The sequence below is a fragment of the Carlito syrichta genome, unplaced genomic scaffold (genome assembly GCF_000164805.1).
Source record: "Carlito syrichta isolate Samal-C Ts95f unplaced genomic scaffold, Tarsius_syrichta-2.0.1 Scaffold301611, whole genome shotgun sequence".
Taxonomy (NCBI): domain Eukaryota; kingdom Metazoa; phylum Chordata; class Mammalia; order Primates; family Tarsiidae; genus Carlito; species Carlito syrichta.
This window is the reverse complement of record NW_007245707.1, coordinates 251,562-260,364: the sequence shown is the minus strand read 5'-3', so window position 1 is coordinate 260,364 and position 8,803 is coordinate 251,562.

Genomic DNA, 8,803 nt, shown 5'->3' with positions numbered 1-8,803 from the left:
TTTATCCAAGTCTCTGACTTGTATTTTCATTTTCTCATTCATGTCTTCTAAAGTACAAAAGTTTTTAATTCTCATGAAATTCAATTTATCTTTTTTTAAAAGAATAAATTGTGACTTTATCGTTGCAGCTAAGAAATATTTGCTATCCTGAAAGTCACAGCAATTTTGTTCTCCGTTTTATTCTAAGAATTTTTTAGCTTTGGTAATTATATGTATTTCTATTATAAATGTAGTTAATTTTTACAGATGATATAGGATAAGGTTCTAAATTAATCTTTATGTGAATAAATATCTGATGGTATCAGAATTATTCCTTGTAAAGATTATTCTTTTTCCACTAAATAGCCTTAACACCTTTCTAAAACTGTCTTGGCATTATTGGTGAATATCTTTAAACATCTTTAAATAAATCAAACACATATTTCAGTTATTATTGTTGAATTTTTATTTTATTATTATAGTCCTATTGTCATTACTATATCCAGCGTTTGTTAGCATGCTATGTCCTAATTTATCTTAACAGAGATCTTATGCAAACTCACTAATGCTGACACTAGTTGTTTTTATTTTTATTTTTATTTATTTATTTATTTTTTTGAGTTGGAGTCTCACTCAGTTGCCCAGACTGGAGTGCAGTGGCCTCTCCAGGTCACCACAGCCTCTACCTGCTGGGCTCCAGCAATCCTTCCGCCTCAGCCTTCCAAGTAGCTGGAACTACAGGCGCGCGCTACCACACCGGGTTGATTTTTTTGATTTATTTTAGAGATGAGGTCTCGCTGCCCAGGCGGGTCTCGAACCCACGGGCTCAGGCGATCCACTCACTTCAGCCTCCCAAGGTGCGGGATTACAGGCTGAGCCACCGAGCCCGGCTTGTTTTTATTTTAATAGCAATAAATTTAAAAACTAAGTCACTTACCCACATTTTTTTCCATACCTAGAACGATTTTTGATTTATAATTTTATAATCAAAAATATTCATATAATACATTATTTCTGAAGTATTGAAACTATTTTATCCATTCAAATTATAAATAATGTTAGACTAACTGCCTGAGTTGTGTAAAAGCCTGTGTACATGCACCCACACACACAGAAATCTTACTATAATTGTGGGTTACAATTCAGGGTTAGGTATACAAATGTTCATTATGTTGATACCCTTGATAATGAGGTGTCTCCCCACCCCCAGAAGTTTCCCATTACTGCCAATCCCTTCTTTATAATATTATGATAGTTGTTCAAGGTCTGCTTATGAGTGAGAACATGTGATTCTTGGTTCTTTGTTTCTGTGATAGGTTCTAAGTCCATCCAAGTTGCTATGAAGTTCATAATTTTGTCCTTTTTTATGACTGCGTAATATTCCATCGTGTATTTTTAGCACATTTTTTTATCCAGTCCTCTTTCGATGGGCAGCATGGTTGGTTCCATGTTTTTGCTAATGTGAATAATGTTGCAATAAATATGCATGAGCAGATATCTTTTTCATAGAGTGATTTGAGTTCCTCTGGGTATATTTATTTATGCCACTTATTTTTATATATGTTAATTTTGTGTGTTTTCAATGTTTTATATTGTGGAGCCTAAAATATAATTTTGACAATTTTTATTACACAATCTTTTTTTCTGGCATGAGGGTTTACATGCCACTTTTTAAAATATTTAGACTGTTTCACTTATATTCTGACATCTCTTCTTTCTTCAATTCCATACCCCAGATATAATTTAATCAAGGTTAGAAATTTGAACAGGATACCTTTGATTTTATTTTGAAATATAATAGTTTTACCCATCTAGATATCTAATTCATATTTTCCTGTATTCATATCAGGGTGATCAAACAACTACAATGCATAACTTGTCAATTGACAACTCAGAAGTAATGGAGTATGTAACAGTCAGTTCATATCAGTCGGTTGTACATTTTTAAAATTTTTATTCTCTTGGGGATAGAAATGTGCTATCAAAATAATAAGAAATAACTTGTATCAGTATGACTATGGTTCTGTTGTATTTACCACAAGTTTCCAGGGTTAATTTCTTGCCTACTTCATATTCCAAGCTTTGACTAATGAGGTATTCATCAAAATGGGTTTGTTATTACATCGTCTCACAATTCTATGAGTTATGCATGTGTGGGAAGTAATAAGATAAATATTTGAGTCTTATAGAGATTTTTGGATAATCGGGCAGTGTATATTCAACCTCAACTGATAACTATGTATTATGTTCTTTAAAATTTACTTTTACAAAAAGAAAAATATGTTATATGTGTCTGTGAATGTGCACACGTGTGTGTATATGTGTCATATCCACATACACACAACAAAACAATGACAGGTCGAATTATTTTTTAAATTTCTTCAGTACTACACACTAGGTTTTAGAAATACACGGCAGGTCAGTGATTACTAAATACTTTGAGAGGAACACTCTAAGTAGAATAGTTATAAGAAGCCCTATCAAAGTGTTAACTTGGGAGGACATGAAGCAGCTCATCATATTAAAGCTTTGAGAATTGGTAGAAACCAGGTATTTCTCTATGTTAGTGACTATGAAAAGTAACAATAATATAATTATGTTACCCAGATCACTGCATCAGAAATTTTCATTTTATGTCAGTGTTTTCAGTCTTTCTCTGTTCATTTCTGGTTGCCTTAGAAGAGAACAGTTATTCTTTGTCAGGTTGAGGGCATTCAAGTGAACCAAAAGGTCAATCTAATTAAAAAAGGGAAAGAACTTCAAGCCACAAGGGGAAAAATGATCCAGCTAAATGCCAAGGAATTTATATTACTGAATGCATGAGGTAAACAGTCAAACAATGAGATGAATGCAAAAAGGTGTCAAAGAGAGGGAAAAAAAGGTAGTCTGTGACCTTTAAATGATTATTATTTTTGTAAATTACATGATATTTACTCCTTGAAAGAGAAATATTGTAAATTAGAAACATTTAAAAATATTATTTATTTTTATCACAGCTTAGTTTTGGAGCTTTATTTGCCTCCGGTGATTCCAAAAATATTTATATTTATAAACTATTGAGCAGGCAAACTAGATGAAAAGGTAACCTCCTCTCTGAATAACTTTTCCCAAGAAAATACTTAATTATCTTAATTTTTAATCTTTGCAAATGCTATTCATCATTTGGAATTGCCACTCCATATGTTATTCAAAAACATTGTTAAAATTCAGATAAACCTTTTCAAGAACAGTTTTCAAACTGCAGAATTAATGACTTGCAAAGCAATAGAGAGGAAAAAAAAGGTTGTAGTTAGAACTTCTCACTCTATTGTTTTTCTCATGCTGTCTTTTTTTAAATTATTATTTTACCAATATAAAGCCACCACAGAGTATATGGTCCAAATTTAGTAGTTACAGGAAGGGTGGGAAATACATTCCTGTACTAAGTAAATTAACATTGCAGTCAGTCACCAAGTGGTTTTAATGCATTTTAACAATCTAGTTAAGTCCTTTATAGTAGAAGTCTATTAACAATCACTATCTCACCAGAGACTTCAGTGTCATGGTGAAGGGGAGGTGAAGATTTCCATTAGGAACTATATTAGTTTATCAATTATTTTACTTCTTGTATCTTCTGGACCAAGCATAAAATTTGCTGGATCAGTCTTATCAGTTGTTTCATTGTTCTCAACAAAATCAAAATCATAGACAATAATGTACAGTGCCTCAGGATATTGATCTCCTAGTTTGCTTGGCTTATCAATAGCTCAAAATGTTCTTTAATTTTTCCTTAACCAAAATATTTCTAGTTGAAATAAGATTGAGGATCTTTTGCCCAGGTGAGAGAGGCATGAAAAAATTCTGAGTCCAAACATATTTCTCCCAGTGCTCCCATTCTTTTCCTGGGTCAGTGCTGTCTTCAATTGTTCTAATTTCCTATGCTAATACCCTAATACCCTATGACCCCACTATGACCAGTATTCAAACCCTTAACACTAGCACAATTGACCAGACTAATAAATGACTGCTTCTTACTAGGACCCTTTGCCTTGGTATCTCAGCATCCCCCACACCTGCATCTGCTCCTGTTTGTTTTTATGCCTATATCTCTAAGAATCCTAATGCCTCCTGCCTAGTTGGTCTATATTTAACACAACCATGGATTTGTCTTGCTTTGCCTCAAATCCTGGATAGATCCTCAAGTACTTATGATTGTTTGAATTCAACAAACTTCACTCTCTCTCTCTTTTAATGTTTAAAATATTGACAAATGAATTATATGTATTTATTGTATATATCTTGATGTTTTGAAGTATGTATCCATTTTAGAATACCAAAATCTAACGAATTAACATATGAATTAACTGACATAGTTATCATATAGAACTAGAGAGTAGAATGCTGGTTACCAGGGGTTGGAGTGGTTGTATGTTTGTGTATGATGGGTGTGTGCGAGTGATGTTGGTCAAAGAATCCAAAATTTCAGCTAGTTACAAAGAATAAGTTCAAGATATTTGTTGTACAACATGGCAACTATAATAAACAACAATATATTATATTTTTGAAAAATGCTAAGAAAGTGGATCTCAAGTGATTTTCCCACTATATCTTTTAGCTTTTGTGCATTAGTACTGCTGGTTGCCCAGAAGACCCAGCTTCTGTAATGGGGTTAATTGGCCCCAAACAAGTCATATATTTATTGTATGGGTTTTTTGATGAATGCTATCTGTCTTGTCACTTTTCTTGCTGGCTTGGTAAGTGTTGTCAAAGTATTAAAATATCTTCTGCCAATGTTTCCATTTTAAAATCATAACCAACTGTCATTTTCACTAAAAATACAAAATCAATCATGAAGTAACTGATTGTATGTCTGCATATAGACCTTGTCAGTTACACTCTGTACTACAGATCTTACAGGAAGACATTTATCAGGGGGCATTTTTTTAACAGGATTTAATATTTTAATGGCTACAAACAAACATCAAAAGATTGAAATTCATATGAACAGTAATATATTGTCTGTGTTTTTTTTAATGTTGACATTAAATCTCTTTATTTTTGATAGTAGAGTATAAAGTGAAGACATATTTCAAACAAAGAATCATATCAGCAAAGTGTAAAATGGTATTATATGTAAGTTAATATAAACATGGAAAACGATGATTAATTGGCTACATTTCAGCAAAGTTTTCACTTGTGGATTTTTTTTAAAGGAAATTTATTGAAATTCACTTGTTACTCAAACCTCTGGAAATCTTCTAGAGTCTCCTCTTTGCTGTGAAAGTCTTGAGAGATTTAGATTGCCTTTCTGAGCAGGATTAAGTCGATGTAGGCCTCAAAAGCAAGCAAGATGGTGAGGAGGCACAATCCCAGTGAGTATGATTTGTGGTACAGAAGAATTATTTGTTGTTTGTTTGTTTTTACACTGGAGAGCATGTGGTTAGGCAGTGATTTTTTTTTTTTTTTTTTACAAATCTTTGTCAACAGTGTAAAGATGCACTATGACTTGTGAACTATAATATTGTCTTAGAGAATTAAAAGCTTTGATTACTTGGAACATAATGTTAATATTATCTTTAGTCATTGTGGCATACCTTAATTAAGGCCTTTTCTTGCAGAAATTTTCACTGAATGTAAAATTGGGATTCCCTGACTACAACTTATAGTATGAATGAGGATATAAATTTATGATGGTAAGATCAGAATATAGTTTTAATTTTTCAATAGAATATAATTTCTCAAAGGATTCTGAATATGCAGGATAACTACAGGGATGCAAAAAAGTCAACCACTCTAGAATATTTTCTTCATCACTTTTCATCCTTGATATCTCATACCTAATAGGCAGCAAATGTATATTTTTTGTGTGAATTGATCATTAATGTTCTCAGTTTATCAATAAACTTAACATTGTCATGTTCCAGATTTGATTGTTCTTGGAAAATTATAATTATGAATAATTACAATAGTGGGGCTAAAATGTATAACTACAATGCCCCTGTATACTTAAAAAATCTACCTTATAGAGTATAAGAACACTAATACACTACACAAAGCACAAAGAAAACCAAATTATAATTTATCAATGATTTGGTATAATTTCATCAATGCAGAGTAGCAGCAATTAAGATTTTAATGCACCAGGCTTATACTAACAATGATATTTCGAATACATGTTTTTGGTATAAGATACCAGGTACCAGATGTCAGTAATAGCTGATAACAGACAGAACTGGCTTTTGGTGCACAACACCCTTTGCTCTGGGTAGTGGTTAGAAAAGCATTCCTAAAGTTGCCTTTTGCATGCTTTCTTTTCCTGAGCTTCTACACCATAAAGCTTTTAAAAAATTCCGATGTACATATTTTTTCTTTACTAAATGTATTAAAAGCTTTAATAAGATTGAACCCAAATATTTTTCTGTCTGGTCTTGGCACTATTTAGCCTCTTTCTGGGATAACCATTGGGTTCGTGATTACAGTTTAATTTATACATTCATTGTACTGATGATCTCCTAGATACCTTACTGTAATTCTGCATCTCTAATTTTATGTCTAAATTTGTGCATTGTGTGGCTATAATATCTTGATTTCTCTTCACAGGAAATTACTTCTAAGCTGAAAGGAAAGAGTAGCAAAAAATCTCCTCCTTTTCTTGTTTCTGTTTCATACATAAGATGAAGACATTTAATATTGTAATATTTATTGCTGGGGAAAACATTCCTTTATATCAATAGGAAGCCACTAAATGATATTTAATATTTTGTTAAAAGATTTGTACTAGCCGGGCTCGGTGGCTCAGCCTGTAATCCCGCGCCTTTGGGAGGCTGAGGTGAGTGAATTGCCTGAACGCGCGGGTTCGAGACCCGCCTGGGCAGCGAGACCTCGTCTCTACAATAAATCAAAAAATCAGCCGGGCGTGGTAGTGCATGCCTGTAATTCTTGAAAGGCTAAGATGGAAGGATCTCCGCAGCCCAGCAGATCGAGGCTGTGGTGGCCGGGAGCGGCCACTGCACTCCAATCTGGGCGACAGAGTGAGACTCCAACTCAAAAAAAAAAAGATTTGTACTTACATTTTTCCTGATCTTTTCCACTTGAAAAAATTGCACATCTTAGAATATTCAAAGTAATTTTTTCACATTTTGAGATCTAATTTTTCTTTATTATTTGAGTATCTCTACATTTGTCTACTAAAATTTTGTCATACAGGGAGTATAAGTGTTTTACATTTATATGAAACACTAACATTTTACAAATGTAAAAGTAGTATTGAAGAAATCTTTAAGTGTTGACAAAATTGCTAGTAATGCAAAAGAAACCTTTTTATACATGCCACTCCAAACATGCAATATATTAAAACAAATTATCGAGGTCTAGAAGTGTTTTTTTTCTAATTTCTAGAATGGCATATCTAACTTTTATACTTCACTTCTATATAGTTATCAGCTTATAGAACTATTTAGAAACTATCTACACAGATCACAATGAATGACAATGTATTATGCTTCTAGACTATTTATTTCTTTGGAATTTTAACTCATCTACCATGCTTTTTTATTTCTCTTGCCATAAGTCCATAAAGGAGAGCAGTCAATCTCTGGTTTTACATGTTATTGCTAGCAGTGAAAACTGCTTGCAATGATCTTAGGGCCTTTTTGAGTGAGTGACACCCTTCAAGGTATGCAGAATTTATCAAACAGAGGTAAAACAAGTATGTTCTGGTCTCTGAGGGGAAAAAAAGTGTAGGTCAACATATCCCCTAATTGACATGTGAATTAACTCTCAAATTTGCTTCTGACAGTTTTTTTTTTTTTTTGTATTTTAAAATATTTAATTGTCAAATATAAATTATGTGCAGTAATGTATTTCTTAATGATAGGAATACAGTTTGAGAAATGAATTATTAGGCTATTGTGTTGTGCAAACATCATAGAAAGTATTTGAACAAATTTAAATGGAATACCTTATTATACACCTAGGATATAGTGTATACTTTATTGCTCCTAGACTAAAAATCTATATAGCATGCTACTGTACTGAATACTGTATGCAACTGTAACATAATGGTGTTTCTATATCTAAACATAGAAAAGGTACCGTAAAATTATGGTATAAAAGATTAAAATGATAGACCTATATATAGGGCACTTCCGTTAATAGAGCTTGCCAGACTGGAAGTTGCTCAGGGTGAGTCAGTGAGTGGTGGTGCGTGAATGTGAAGGCCTAGGACATTACTGTACATTACATTAGACTAAACATGTTGCATAATTAGACTACACTATATTTATTTTTAATTTTTTTCTTCAGTTATGAATTAGCCATAGCTTATTTTAACTTTCTCACTGTAAACATTTTAAAAATTTTATAATTTTTTGACTCTTTTGTAATAACAACTTAAAACACAACACATTGCACCACAGGATAACACTTTTTCTTCCTTTATATACTTAAAATTTTCTATTTTTAATTTTTACTTTATTAACCTTGTTATTAAAAATTAAGACACACACACATACACATTCAGCTTAAGCCTACAAGGGCCAGGATTATCAATACCACTGTTTTTGACCTCCAAATCACATCCCACTGGAAGGTCTTCAGGGGCAGTAGCCCACATAGAGCAGCCCTTTTCCTTAATCAAAATGCCTTCTTCAGGAATATCTCCTAAAGGTCTGTCTGAGGCTGTTTTACAGTTAACTTGTTTTTGTACATAAGTAGAAGGAGTCAAAACACAATAAAAAGTATAATATAGTCAATACATAAACCAGTAACATAGTTATTTAGTATATTACCAAGTATGATATACTTGGGGTAATTGTGTATGATATACCTTTTTTTTTTTTTTTTT